This window comes from Oreochromis aureus, linkage group 3 (assembly GCF_013358895.1).
Source record: "Oreochromis aureus strain Israel breed Guangdong linkage group 3, ZZ_aureus, whole genome shotgun sequence".
NCBI lineage: Eukaryota > Metazoa > Chordata > Actinopteri > Cichliformes > Cichlidae > Oreochromis > Oreochromis aureus.
Window position 1 is genome coordinate 115,750,177 of NC_052944.1, and position 16,367 is coordinate 115,766,543.

General features: G+C 45.3%; 1 pseudogene; it reads right to left on the minus strand.

The window, feature by feature from the left end:
• Positions 1–235: 235 nt before the first annotated feature.
• LOC120437910 overlaps positions 236–16,367 on the minus strand; it is a 31,527-nt pseudogene continuing 15,395 nt past the window's right edge.

Sequence of the window (16,367 nt, forward strand, 5' to 3'; positions counted from 1 at the left end):
GAATTTACAAATGCAGATTTTATTCTACAATTCATTAATTAAGCACAGAGTTTTTTATTTCGATGCGGCTCTTGTGGTCCTCCATACAAATCACCATCAATAAAGACTTCAAGGAGATTGAGTGACATCAGAGTGACATCAGAGCTGTACGTATTGATCTGATCATTGTGAATGTTCATGTTTCTATGATTGGATCAGTTTTAAAATCAGCTATTTTTATAGAATGACAGAAACATGAGAGATGCTGAATGTCTTTAATATTTGATACACTGAGTACTATTGGATGTCCACTTATTCAGCCATGAAGGAAACATACCATTAAGAAAGAGAAATCAAACATTTGGATTCATTTTAATGAGCTCAGACTTCTTGAAAATGCAGAAGAGCTGGTTGTGAACTGAGCTTCAGAGAAACGCAACATACTAATATTCACTGTGAAGCTTTGAGTGGAAAAGGACAGAAAAACAACATGTGGATCCTGGAATAAAGGGTGCTTCCATCTTTGAAGGACTGAAGAGGAAGAAGTTTACAAGGAATCATTTAGAAGAGTTTCAAACATCAACTGATTGAATCCATGAATCTGAAAACGTGTTTGTGAGTGAAAGAGACAGACATGTACAGACTGAACTATCTGTTCAACAGTCAGAGTGTTTCTCTAACAGGAGGACACTCTTTACACTCCACTCAGCACAGGGACACTGAGGAACCATAGTGGATTTTGAATCCCTTTATAGTATCACAGAGTCTAAACCCAGGATAAAGAGTTTCAGTGAATGTGGTGTTGAAGGTGTGGAGGTGGATCAGAGTGTCAGAGGAGACTCTGTAGAAGGACAGAGTGCCAGCAGGACAGTCCACATACACTGCTACTCTGTTAGAGACAGAGGAGGAGGTGGAGGAGGAGGAGGAGGGGGAGGAAGAGGAGGAGATGGATATTTCTGTCATATTGTGTCTGACAGAACGAGGAGCACCATTATAGCACCACAAACTCCAGGAGTGAGCATTGTGTCCAAACCAGCAGTCTTCACTGTCTCCTTTCCTTCTGATTCTTCTGTAACTCACTGATACAAAAACTCTTCCTCTCCACTCGACCTCCCAGTAACAGCGACCAGTCAGACCATTTCTACACAGCAGCTGTTCCCAGTGATCAAATCTGTCTGGATGATCAGGATATGTCTGAACCTCCTCCACATGTGTCACCTTCCTGTTGTTATCAGACAGTTGGAGGTTTGTGTGTACTGTGTTTGTGTCGATTGTGAGTTGACAGGAATCTGATGGAGAGAACAAACACAATCCAGCTGCAGTTATTGATCCATCATCTGTTCATTGATTGACACTTTGATGACTCCTTTTATTTTTTTGCCTGTCCCATTTGGCTCTTTTGCCATTAGAATTATTGTCTAAAGGCGAAGAAAAAGAAAAACAGTGGGAAAGAGGGACAGTGATAAAGGGCAAGAATATAAAAAACAACAAAATAAGCAGACAAAAATACATATATCAATCACCTGGATCACATGTTGAGAAAGAAAAAAGAGAAAACAAGCAGATAAAAAGAGCAATATAATAAACAACATCATTACGACGATCTATAGGAATGTAACAGTAAATACTAAATGTTAAACATTATTGTGCAGCACGTATGATCGACAGCGCACAGTGTGCTTTGAGGTAGGAGCCAAAAAGGGTGTAGTTTGTGTGTGTGAGCACGCTTGTATTTAAAAGGTTCCTTCATGTAATGATCTGCTAGAGGGTGTGGGGGAGCCACAGCCCCGTCCTCCAGGGCATGAAGCAGGTATGGAGGAGATCAAGACTCCAGACATCCAGAGGCCCTCAGAACACAAGAGACCAAGGAAGACCAACAGAGGGGCAGCCGCGCCACTATCCCAGAAAGAGCTGAGGAGAGTCCCAGATGAGGGGTCACTCAGCAGCCGCGGAGCAGCCAGGGGGGGTTGCAGTGACGTGCCCATGAGCTCCGCCGGCAGCCAGCTGTGCCAGAGTGACCGAGCCCCAGGCGAAGAGGCCAAGGGCACCCCACCCCCAAAGTGGCCTGAGCGAGCCCCAGGCTCCATGCCCCGACAAGTTGCTACCAGCCAGTGTGTACCTGGACGCCCATCCCCAAACCCCAAGGCACCACCAACGCACTGATGTCTGAGGGCGTCTGCCACCGGCAGGGGAAGTGGAGGGGGGAGATATGCCTCCATACACTGGAGGGCCTGAGATGTCCCCAGAGAGGTGGCGTCTGATACCCAACCTGACATATGGACACAGACATACAAGCACACACAGATACAGACATCCATTCCCACCCTCATGCTCTCATATGCAATTACTCAACACTCCCCCAACATGGAGACAGACATAAATAAAGACACTGTACACACAATCACACTCCCCAAGCGTACCCTAAGCCCCTGGTCTACGTACCCTTGCCCCTGGAGGGGGAAAGTGCACCAAGACCCAGGTAGTGTTACCCTTTTCTCTGGGGTGGAGAGAAGTAGACTGCCCCGGCTCGGCAGCAGCAGGGAGGCCCCACATTCCAGACCCCAATCGAACAGCCAACTCCTCCTCCTAGCCCCCCCCCCCAACAGGGAACAGGGGTGTGTGAAGATGCCAAACCTCCCTCCGCCCACTCATATGTAGTGTTGGTGCATGTGTGTAGCCCAGAGACGGAGCACCCCCAGAACCCGGCTGCCCCTGGGTGGGTCCAGGACTGGCGTGGGCCCCTCCCCTAGCCCCACTGCACGCAGCCACAAGGAAACCGTCACCTAAGAGCCAACAGAGCCCTTAATAGGCCATTGATGATGACTCCTGACATCAGAGATGTGAATGAGTGATGTGACAGTTTGAAGATGGTTGAATGTGTGCTGCTTTGTTTTCATGAATCACATTAAAAACACACTTACACTTCTTCAGACCTGGTCTCAACCATCGGACTCCAGCAGGCTCCACCCTGAAAGGAGGAGGGGGGTCAGACCAGCACAATCAGCATGCACACATGGACATTACATGACTTTCATACACATACTGTTAGACAGTGATAAAGGAACAATCCAACATTTTCACAAATACATGTCAGTCCATACGTGGATCAAACTGATGATGATTTGGACTGAGCCTGGATCTCTCAGTACACAGTTGTTTTGAAAGAAATATGAGTGATTCAACAGTGACCTTCAATATCTTTATATTTCTCTTCTACTTAGCTGGAAAGGACACCTCTTTGCCTTTGCTGCCAACTGTTTTTCTCATCTTGGTGTCAATGTCGTTACTGTACAAGACCTCTTAGTGAGTGCAGTGTTATTTTCATGTGCCACCGGAAACCTGTTTATGTTCTGATTTAAAAGTGTGTTGGTTTTTGACAGCACATTGTGAAATTTGTCTATGAAAGCACTGAAATATGTAAATGCAATTGTGCAGGGCTGTTTGCCTTTAAATCTACACAAAACATCTCCATGGAGTTGTCAGCTGCTACCACAGCTCTGATTAAGATAAGATAAGATAAGATAAGATATCTCCAAAAGTTGATTCTGTTCATCTGGACGTAGCGTTTTGTGGGAGAAACGTTTCGTCACTCATCCAAGTGACTTCTTCGGTCTCAGCTGACTGCAGGTTTCCCCAACCCTTATAAACAGTACATTTGCATAATGACTGAAACCAGCCCACTGAAGGAACAATGGGCTGTGAGGTCAGTTTCTTAATCATAATTATGCAAATTCCCATGACCATTGATCAACAATCACTGACCAAAACCCACTGATCAAAGGACCACTGATCAATGGCCATGAGTACCATTCACAGAGAGTTGGGGAATGGCTGCAATCACAACATTGTAAGATGGCGAAAGATGTACCCTTAGGCCCCCTCCTCGATTCAAAGATGGTCTTTCCCTCTTCACGTAAATGGCCTCCTTGACTCCGCGCTCAAACCAGCGTTCCTCCCTGTCCAGGATATGAACATCCTCATTCTTGAAAGAGTGTCCACTGGCCTGTAGGTGTAAATAGACTGCAGAGTCCTGGCCTGACGAGGTAGCTCTTCTGTGCTGTGCCATCTGCTTCACCAGAGGTTGTTTGGAACTGTGTCTTCATTCCACCTACCTACTTCACATACAAGGGTCAGTTCTATCATAATAATAATGGATTGCATTTATACTGTATAGCACTTTTCGAGACCCTCAAAGCGCTTTACAATTCCACTATTCATTCACACACTGGTGGAGGCAAACTACAGTTGTAGCCACAGCTGCCCTGGGGCGCACTGACAGAAGTGAGGCTGCCATATCGCGCCATCGGCCCCTCTGGCCAACACCAGTAGGCTGTAGGGTGAAGTATCTTGCCCAAGGACACAACAACCGAGACTGTCCGAGCCGGGGCTCGAACCAGCAACATTCCGATTACAAGACGAACTGCCAACTCCAGCCACGATCGCCCCAGGCAGAAACACGGGTGTGCCATGGGCTCCCCAGTTTCACCCATCGTGGCCAATTTGTACATGGAAGAAGTGGAAAAGAGGGCTTTGCTATCCTACCCTGGAACACCACCAAGCCATTGGTTCAGATATGTCGATGACACCTGGGTGAAAATCAAATCTCAGGATGTACAACACTTCACGGATCACATTAACTCGGTCGACCGACATCAAATTCACCAGGGAGGATATGAAAAGTGGCAGGTTAGCCTTCTTAGACTGTGAAATTTCCATCAGTAATGGGGGACATCTAAAAGCTGACGTGTACCGTAAACCTACATATACGGATCAGTATCTAAGGTTTGACTCTCATCATCCACTGGAGCACAAACTGGGTGTCATCAGGACGCTAGCGAACACCATCCCCACTGACACAACGGCCAGGGAGGCAGAAGAACAGCACATCAAGAAGGCCCTGAGTAAATGTGGTTATCCCAGCTGGACTTTTGTCAAAGCTGGAAGGGCGCTGATAGGTTTGTAGCTTGAACCTATTCGCTGGAACGTTGAAGGCAATGTGATTACACAGCAAGCAAGACGCGAGTAGGCAACATTCTTAATGTTTCACGTGCACGGGAGAGAACTGGACAGGCGCCGTTCCTTCGCTTGACCCCAGTTGCTCTCGTCCGCTCCCCCGTAACACTGCTCTTTTATTGTGGTTACATGAATATGCATAGGTTCATTAACATATGACATACATGTGAACAAAGAATACCTTGTGTGTGTGTGTGTGTGTGTGTGTGTGTGTGTGTGTGTGTGTGCTGCTGACCAAAAGGGTCATAAAGCAGGAACAACATCCTAGGTCATAAAGGGTAACCTCCCACACCCAATCTATGGTTCACCCTAGATAACACAGTGAAGCCATACAAAGGGCAGGAAGTTTTACCACATCAAAAGAAGCAGATCTTCCAGATAGGATGTATCTGCAATAAAACACTATAGCCCCTCACCCAGAACCTCGAGAATCCGAGGAGGGGAGAACAAAAGAATTCCTTTCAACACACAGTTAAAGTACAAATGGTAAGAATAAAAATGACAAACATTTAACAATTCACTCTAACAGCGCCTAAACAAAGCTCCAGCCGATCCAGGAGAGAAGGACAACCGCTGCCCAGGTGAAAACCTGTAGTGATCCCATATGTGTCAGGAGTATCGGAACAGTTGAGACGCATTTTTTCTAAACACCGGGTCTCTGTGGCTTTTAAACCCCAAAATACGCTGCGCCAAAATCTGGTCCACCCCAAGGATCAGATCCCCCGACACAAACAGAGTAACATAGTGTACGCTGTTAAGTGCCAGGAGGATTGCCAGGATTTATACATTGGGGAAACCAAACAACCTCTGGCTAAGAGGATGGCACAGCACAGAAGAGCTACCTCGTCAGGCCAGGACTCTGCAGTCTATTTACACCTACAGGCCAGTGGACACTCTTTCAAGGATGAGGATGTTCACATCCTGGACAGGGAGGAATGCTGGTTTGAGCGCGGAGTCAAGGAGGCCATTTACGTGAAGAGGGAAAGACCATCTCTGAATCGAGGAGGGGGCCTAAGGGTACATCTTTCGCCATCTTACAATGTTGTGATTGCAGCCATTCCCCAACTCTCTGTGAATGGTACTCATGGCCATTGATCAGTGGTCTTTGATCAGTGGGTTTTGGTCAGTGATTGTTGATCAATGGTCATGGTAATTTGCATAATTATGATTAAGGAACTGACCTCACAGCCCATTGTTCCTTCAGTGGGCTGGTTTCAGTCATTATGCAAATGTACTGTTTATAAGATTTGGGGAAACCTGCAGTCAGCTGAGACTGAAGAAGTCACTTGGATGAGTGACGAAATGTTTCTCCCACAAAACGCTATGTCCAGATGAACAGAATCAACTTTTGGAGATTTACTTTCCTGGATGATTGGGAATGCATCAAGATAAGATAAGATAAGATAAGATTGTTCTACAGTCTGACAGCATTGGGAGGAAAGACCTGCAAAATCTCGCCATCCCACACTGTGGGTGCCGCAGCCTGCCACTGAAGGAGCTGCTCAGTGCACTTACAGCAGCAGTTCTGCTCATTATAACACAATGATTTGTTGACTTTTGATAAAGCTAAGGTAATAGTTTTACCTGGTTCCAGTGTTTGTTTTAATCTGGGATAAATATGTTTATGGTCTTCCTATACAAAGATTAATTTATCTACACTGTTAAATACACTGGGATAACTGCAAACTATTCCTGGAGAATTTCTCCTGAAGACCTCATACATTTCCCTGATTGGTCAGTTCACGTCTCATCTGCATGAAACAAACAGAAAGTGAGTATGTCACGGACCCTGGAGCATTCGGGGTCAACGAATGACGAATTTCATCTAACTGTGGAAGACGGCTGAAGGAGACACTGTCTAGTTTCCCCTGGGATTTGGATGCGCTTTACCCGATCTTCGTGGACTTTCTCATTAAAACACTCCACCTCCACTCTCCATCCTGGCCAGCTGGTGGATCCTAAGCCTGACACGCCGGCCCCGGCCTGTACACAGAAACAACGTTTGCGTTGCTGGCGCTCCTTACCGCAGCCGAATTCCTGGACATCTCAAGAGCCAGCTGTGGTGAGTAATAAGGACAATTTTTCATTTCCCTCACCATCCGCTTTTGTGTGTGCAGTGGCCGATGATGCCGCTGATGCTGCTGTGAGCCAACCGTTAGAGCAGGTTGCATCACCTCAGTCGGAGGTCTAGCCACTCACTGCTTCATCATCTGCAGCTGTTGTGCCACCATCGTCTCATCTGTCTGCAGCCACCACTCTGCCATCCTCTCCACCACCTGCTGCTACGACGCCGCCCGGACCTGCTCAGCTCCAGCCGGTGAAGCTCACGCCGCCCAAGCAGAAACTTGCGAGCCGGAGGAGTTCAGCAAGCCGAAAAACTTTAGCGAGCCTGCAGCGGTGAGCAACATGGACCTCATCTGTGTATGCTACCCCAGACGGTGTAAATCCTAACACCGTAGCCATAGCACAGCCCATAGCCGTAGCACACCCCGTAGCCTTAACACAGCCCATAGACGTAGCACAGCCAAGTCTGCTGCCCAGCTTGTAACTCAGTCAGCTGTCCAGCATGTAACTCTGTCAGCTGGTCAGCATGTAACTCTGTCAGCTGCCCCGCATGTAACTCTGTCAGCTGCCCCGCATTTAACTCAGTCACCTGCCCCACATGTAACTCACTACCACTACCTATAGCTCAGTCTTTAGTCCAGTCAGCCACTCATTTACACCCTCAGCCAGAGGCCGATACTCCTGCTGGTCCCACATTAGTCACTGCTGGAGGGTCAGAGGGGCTGCTTTAGTCGTCATCTGTTCCACCTCCGCTACTCGGCCACTACATCCACCTCCTACAGCTGCCGTATCACTTTCATCACCTTCGGCTCGACAATCGGTAGCTGCAGCGCCGCCGGCAAAGGAGCTCGGCGAGCCCGTGCCAGAGCTCAGTGAGCTCGAGCAGGAGCTCAGCAAGCCGGGGGAGGAGACCGCACGGCCTGCTGAGGAGCCAGAGCTGGAGGTCAGTGTGCCGGAGGGACCCGCTCAGCCAGAGCTGGAAGTCAGTGTTCCGGAGGTACCTCTACGTCCAGTGCGCCCTCCACATCCTCCACGCCGTCCATGTCAAGTATGACCAGCACATCATAGATCACGTGCCACACCTCGCTGTTGCTCACCAGAGTAGCGCCACTGCCATCAGACCCGTGGCCGCCCGCCGGAGCTGCCGTTCTACTGCCATTCTACTGCCATTCTACTGCCGCCGGACCAGTGGCAGGCCGCCGGAGCTGCAGCGTCATTGCCGTCGGTCCCGGGGCAGGCTGCCAGAGGAGCAACGTCACCACCACTGGGCGCGTGGCAGGCCGCTGGAGCTGCAGCACATCCACCAAGAGGTTAGAGGTAGGCCACCTAAACTGTTTTGCTGCCACTGCCTATTCCACAGCAGGCCTCTCCTATTTTGCCATCCACTGGGTCGGCCGCTGGAACTGTGTTTGTTGCCACTGGAGCAGGGGCTGGACTTTTGAACTGTTTTTTTTTCTTGTTGTTTTGATGTTTTTCTATTTTTTACTGCAAAAAGAGCATGGAAAGCCAGAGCAGTGATCACGGAGAGTGCAGACACACGGGAGCGGAGAGCAAAAGACGCCGACTAATCTGGGAGAAAGGCATGAAACGGGAGTTAGGGAAATGCACAGGGATTATTTCTGTGAATATTTACTGCACTGTTAATAAACGCACTGTTTACTGCTGTTTAGTCCAGCTTTTGGGTACTCCTTTCCCCATGTCCCCATGGTCTGCCAAGCAGACCGTGACAGAGTGAAGGACACAGGAAATATTTCCAACTCTTCCTCCTCTATCAGACATTCTCTCCATACCTGAGAGTGTCCAGTCTCCAGCCTGGATCATTCAGTCCAGCCAACAGCAGCTTCATTCCTGAGTCTCCTGGATGATTGTAGCTCAGGTCCAGCTCTCTCAGATGGGAGGGGTTGGAGCTCAGAGCTGAGGCCAGAGAAGTACAGCCTTCCTCTGTGATCAGACAGCCAGACAGACTGCAGACACACAAAAGAACAATCTATCTGTCAACAATCATTTTCTGTTTGTCACAATAACATCTATCGCATCTGGACTTCTTTAAGTTGCTTGAAGACGTTTCACCTCTTATCCAAGAAGTTTCTTTAGTTCTAAGGTCAAATGGCTTTTTTTAAAATAACCATTTCAAACTAATTACAGAACAATCAGCTATTCTGCATTGAATAAGATGTCACACAAATTATTTGTGCCTCTCCCAAAAAATAATTTCTGTCCACTATAAAGGAGAACATCACAGCCTGATACCTGCAGGTCTGACAGCAGCAGGCGTATCACTCCTGTTTCTACCTGGAGACAGCAGTCACCTCATTGTTCTGACAACACAAAAATATCCACAACACTACACACTAGCTACACAAGACAACACATTACCTACACAGATTACCAAACATTACCAAACATGCTAAACGTCACAAATCTCTCACATCTCAAAACTCGCTCTCTCTTTTTTTCTGTTCTCTCTCTCTCTCTCTCTCTCTCTCTCTCTCGCTTACACTCCGAAAACATTCTGTTTTTTTGCGGGGTTTTTGGTCATGAGCAGAGAGTGCTTGCTAGCGCTGTCCTTAGACAGTAAATGTGACGAAACTATTGAGGAAAAAGCGCAGCGTATATATTGTTTATCATGACTCTGGTTTTACGTGGCCTATCAACACAATTTATAAACTGGTATATATCACCTTGTTGCTTTGTCTTTAAGTGGTCGTGTGATTGGCTTACCATGACTACTTTATTCTTCTTCAGTCAAACAGCAGCACTGCAATTGTTTTGCCTCCTTAGCTCCAGGTGTTGTGCTAGACAGTGATCGTGATTACCGTCCACGGGAGCACGCGCGTAGTCAGCTACTTCGGTGCAACTGATTTAAGATGCGGTAAGCTGAACACAGCTTCGACCGTCTGTTTAATGAAAAATAGTAACAGACCGCATTTTCTTGTTAGTAACTGTAACGGCGTTGTAACGATAGGAATAGTGATTAATTAGATTACTCGTTACTGAAAAAAGTAACGTCGTTAGTTACTTGTAAAGCCGTTATTCCCATCAGTGCTTATTAGTGGAGCTAACGTGGCTGTAATTAAGGAATTTAATTGAAGATGGCACTACGAGACAAAACGTCAGGCTAAGCTGAAAAGCCTAATTGCAGAGAAGAAACTACAGAAGGTTGAAGAGCTAAAGAAATGCAGATTTTGGCAAATGTGAGCCTGAGCAGAAATAGGAATGCTGATGGGGTTTGTGAGATGGCCACTGAAGAACACAGTGTAGTGAAAGAAGCAAAAACTTTATTCCATACTGTCTTGGAAATATTGGACATTATATCGTTGCAACGACAGGAAAACACATTTTTCAAAACGTTTTTCAAAGTGTAACCGACATGAAACTGCCCTGGGACAAACTTGTTGGTCTTACAACAGATGGAGCCCCAGTGTTGTACGGTGAAAAAAGTGCACAAATGAGCAGGAAGAGAGTAAAGATGCAAGAAGAGCACTTTACCAGTCAGTTAACAACATATCACTCACTGCATCATACACCAGGAAACGCTGTGTGTCAAAGTCCTAAAATTCATCACCGTAACCCAAACCCTATATTTTATCCAAGCAAAAGGTTTAAGTAACCATCAATTTCAGTCTTTTATGTGGGAATTCAGAGTTTGCTATTCATATTTCTAACTTGCATAATTTTCACAGTATATATTTTTATGGAGAGCAAAATAATTAAAGTTAAGGGTTGTTTTTTAAGTTTATTTAATAAACTTTAATTTATAATGGAATAATATTCCTTTCCGTTTTTATTCATATTTATGTTTAAAAAAAACCATTGTTTTAGTGTTTTCAATAAATGTTTATCTTGTTTGGCCCGCAAGGTAAAGTGTGGCTTGAGATTAGGGCCCCTGTGCAATTGAGTTTGACACTCCTACTCTCCAAGCTCAAACAGGCAAAACAATACCATTTTACAATTTGGATCCCCCACCATACAAGTTGATTTTTACAGTGGGAGAAAATAATGGATTGGATTGCATTTGTATATCGCTTTTCAAGGCACCCAAAGCACTTTACATTTCCACTATTCATTCACTCTCACATTCACACACTGGTGGAGGCAAGCTACAGTTGTAGCCACAGACTGAAAGAAGCAAGGCTGCCATATTGCACCATGGGCTCCTCTGGCCATCACCAGTAGGTGGTAGGTGAAGTGTCTCGGCCAAGGACACAATGACCAAGACTTTCTGAGCCAGGGCTCGAACCGGCAACATTCCGGTTACAAGACGAAGTATATTTGTATCATTTAAAAAGAAAATAACTAAATAACTGCAAGTCCAGAGTCCTCTAAAGAGCCTTCCCAGGGCTCTAGACTAACTTTGTGCCATGGTTGCACTGGTGTGCCTAACTGTTTTTTCTTAGGTGAACGAGCACAAAAGTTAGGTGCACCTAAAGATTTTAACCGCATCGCTTAACCACATGTTCACTTTTTTGAGGGAAAATTGCTGTCCATACAAATAATATTGATTTGGAAATGATTAACTACCAATCTTGTGAATAAGATGTCTGTTTGTAAGTTAAAGGAAAGGTTGAAAAGTGAATATAACTATGACTTTTCTGAAAAAGTTTCAGATGAAAAGGGTTTGTCAAGAGGGGACCTCAAGTTCAAGAAGATCATGGAAAAATCAGCAACAATGGATCTGCATCTTGGGTCCTCCTTTATTACACCACACGACTGCTGCTGCAGCTGTGAAACATTCCTCATCAAGCTTTCTACCATCTCATGAAAGGTTCCATAAGAGTTGTATTTCACTGTGGGGCATCGTTCCAGAGCTCTTACAAGGTCCCAGTCTCACAAGAAAACTGCTAGAGGGTTTGCTTTGATTTCGACAGCATCCAGTAGCATTTATGGGTGATATAAAAACTTTATTTTTTTTTATCAAGTTAAAGTTGCCAATGAGTCTTTTGTGGCAACCATGCAGAGATCTACGCAAAGATATTGTTTAATGCTGCATGACAGTTCATCTGTGTGGTGTCGTCTCTTCTCCGAGCTACCCCAGCTTTGTTTTGAGAAAAACATCTGAGGACCACCAAACGGAATTTCTAGACAAGGTATGTGAAACAGTAAAAGGTAACTTCTATGTGGTTGATTGTTTGAAGAGTGTGGCTTCCGCAGCAGATGCTATCCGTTTGGGGATGTTAATAGAAAATTGTACTTAGTAGTCAGTATAATCTTTTAATAATATAAGTCTGCGAATGAAAGAATACTGCATCATCTTTTGATGACTGTTGTTCACTACAAGACCTGTTCTGTTCTGTTCCCTCTTATTACTCTCTTTGGCTCTTTACTCTCTTTGGCTCTCAGCGAAGGCGGTCGCATTTTTCTCCTCTCCTCTCCTTTCCCTTATCTTCCCTGCTTAGCTTCTTATGTCCTTGTCTAGTCTTGTGTTTTTTGTATTACTTTCCCTGGAACACTCTCTCACAGTCTGTGTCTAAAACCTAAAAGAGAATTATGGATTTGATCAACTGGTCTCTGAATGCTATTGACACCCTTTTCTCAACGAGAAGTCTGGGCTCGGGAGAGGCCGAGTGCCCTGGAGGGACTTTCCCTGCCGGATACACGATGGATGGGTGGCAGAAATGGAGGATCGTGTGCCTGGCGGGACTGTTGATCGAGGACGCTGAAGATATCTACCTATTCAGAACCATGATAACAGGGTTCTTGCTGATCGGAGCTGGCCTGGCCCTGGCTTATCGAAGAATTAAGAAAGCGGAACCGGCTGTTCAAACCCCCCACAAGGCTGCCCGCTGGGATTGAATCGATGGGACGAGGTGCAGCTTCTCAGAATGGGCTCACTGAGAGCAGCACAGTTAAGATCCTGGAGGTGCTTGCGGCTGCAGTGAATACTCAGAATAACATCTCTGAGCGGATATTGGGATACATCAGGGAAGAATCTGCTCAGAACAACACCTATGGGCGGAAGCTGGAATACATCACGAATCAGTAGGCTGTGGTTGTGAGGTCTCAGAATCTGCTCTGTGAGCAAAAGAGTGACAAGACCACAGAATTGAAGGTAAATAACATCATGGAGAAACTGGCAGCTATCCAACGGGAGATTGAGAGACCAGTGTCGGAGTGTTAAAAACGGCTCGAAATTCTCATGAGTGGTTTGTAAAAGAAAAATCACCATCGTAATGTGGCTACCCCTTCGGCGCCAGCTGTGGTCTCAAGGCTGGAGCTGAACAAAAACACCCTGATAACGACTGCGTTGAGTCTGTTTCTTCCCATTCCATGCAAGGCCACCTGGGCTGGCTGGAAGACTGTTTACTTAGCCTGGCAGGGCGAAGGACACTGTCTCAGCTGAACTCTGGACATACACACACACACGCACGCAGACATATATACACATGCAGATATACACTCATCCCCTCTCCCCCTCCAAACGCCTTCGACGCTTATTCCCTTCCGATGCTGACGGTGGATCAAGGAGACCAGCGCATAGGCTGCAGGCCCGGATGTACTGTCTACATTGGCTGTCTCTCACTCTTTACCCACCTCTGTTGCTTGTCATGTGTTTCTATGTTGTATTAAGAGTTTTTTCATGTGTTATGTGCAGAGGTGTTTTTTTTTTTTCTGTTCTCAAACTGATCTCCCTGTTGGAGCTCAGTCTGGGGGGAGTTATTTTTTTTTTCTCCTTATCTTTCCTCATGTAGTGCTTTTTCCATGTTATACCCCTCTGACCTGTCTTCCCCATGTGATGTTTGTGTATTGTATGTATGGTCGGATGGGTAAGATGGCGCCGCCATTGCGTGCAATAGGTCGGCAGCCTTAACATGAAATTTCCCCTTGTGGGACTAATAAAGGTATATCATATCATATCATATCATATCATATCATATCATATCATATCGTACAAAGAAGGAGCAGTTTCTTCTTCTAGCGATAATAAGAGCTGAACAAGCAGTTTTACTCCCTACCAGGAAGAGGAGCCGCTTCTCTCACACACACACATACAGACACACACACATACACATCCACATTCTACTGTCATGAACAAACGCACCTACGTTTGTTGACCCTGTCTGTCTGGAGCCACCACTACGTTTGTTGTATGACCCTGATGTAAAAATAAAGACCAGGGCAGAAGCAGAGGGCAAGTCCCAGAGCCCCCACTCTCAGGTGCGAGCGCTCTGTGACTGCCCTTGCTGCAAGTAAAACTGTGTGTTTCTGCTCTCTGACTCTCAGCTGAAGAAGTATCTTTAGAATACATCTCTTGACATGGGAAGACTCTTTTAGCACTTCAGGCAAAAGGGAAGATTTACACTGACCAAGTGGGTCAGTAATAATATCAGTCTTTCTTTGAAGTAACCCAGAAGAGCAAAGGGCTGAAGACTTAAAATAGCTAAATCTTGACAGACATAAACTCCCTGTAGTGGGTAACAGTCGGTCTGACGAGGTGAACCACGGCATTACAACGTGAACCAGCTGTTACTCTCTTTTGAGACTACTGGACGTGGCAGGCTAACTATGGTTACCTGGGAGTTACAGTTACAGTTACAGATGTTAATCAAGAGTGGGAGCTGCGTTCACATGCTCTGACTATAAATAATACAGAGACATTTGACTGAAACATGCAGAACATTTGATTCATGTTGCACAGCAGTGGGACATTTGAAATAAAATCAACACACTCGGTACAGACAGGGCTGGACTGGGACAAAATATCGGCCCGGGCATTTTGACTAGAGACCGGCCCACCAGGATAGAGATTGAAAATGTGACATCATTCAAGGGTAAAACCGCAAAAGTTTCTGGGAACTTGTTGCAAGAGGTACTAGCGCACGCAGGCTTTCAATTGAACTCAGTTACACAGCGAGAAAAAGAAACCCAAAAAATGGCAAGAAGCTGTTGTATTATTAACTGCAATAGCCGGTCGCATGACAGCCACGGGAAGCCGACGGGTAAAGAGATCGTTTTTTTTATCGGATTACATCGTTGAAAAGAAATTTTTTAAGCCATGTTTCCGGAGTAAGCCGACGGATGGTCTGTATATACCAAATATAACGTCTCAGAACACTCCAGCTCACATGTGAGTCTGCTCCAAGCATTCCCACAAAGGTCAGTGTTTTGTAGTAGTTAATACGTCATTTTTCATAACATAATTGGTGATATAGGTTACAAGCAAGTCTGGCGCTGAACAGAAATTGTCGCGCTATGCTCCTTTATTTATTGCGCATAAATAGTGAATTGTCCTGACACAATATTGCGTTTCGCTTCTGTTATTACCATGGTACATTGACAAAAACATATACTTTTATTCACAGGATAAAACAGTTGTTTTGTATCACTAATTGTCCAGTGCGATTACAGCATACAATATTATTGTCACTGCTACATTTCTGTAATACGTACCAGAAATTATTTCCACTACTAATTAATTACCGTTAAGCTCAAAGGTTATATTAATAAACGGTTAACGAATGTGTATTTATGACGATGATTTGTGAGACTGGTAAACTTACCTTTGTTTGTACAATGGTCTTTCGTTCTACACAGTGCATTTCAAGGTCCTGTACCCATCCGTCGGTAAACTGTACCTGGGCTTGTTGCAGTGACCTGAAGTTACTAAACTTCATGAGTGTATGCACTCACTCCAAAAACCGTATAATTATAAATATGAGCGTGGTGAAAGTTGGGCAGCACGCTAACGTCTTTTGTCCACTCTGTGTGCTCGTAAGGGTCTGACCCTTTCACTCCTTTGATTTTTTCCTCGTATCTTTTCTTTGACTTTTCATCAAGTCTGTCTTTGTACGGACCGGCATTGTTCTCCTTCGTTTTGTACATTCCTTTTTTGTGCGGCAAAGAAAAATCAAGAAGGTATTGGAACTGGAGAATGAACGTTTTGCGGTGCTGCAAATGCTTGCATTTGATGCTTTACTTGGATTGTTTTGCAACGAGTTCCCGGCATGCAATGCGCAAAAGTCATGTGATCTGTCGATCGCTATAGGAAAAACCATAAAGCCTTTGCATGAAAACAACTGCTTTGATGTACACTGCCTTGTTGGTATATATGTATCAATCTAATAAACTTAAACCTACACCATCCTCCCTATTCTGGATTTTAAACAGTACATAGCAGAAACAAAAAGACTGTTTGGTCGAGTTACCCTCCTGAACTATCTACAACACATGGTAGGAACCTTAAATTAAGACACTAGAGGTGAGACATGATCATTAATTAATATTAAAATTAATAAATGACAGATTTAGTGATATTTTCATAAACACCTTTCCTTTCTTTGTTTGTTTAGTGCAACAAATATGATGACTGCTGC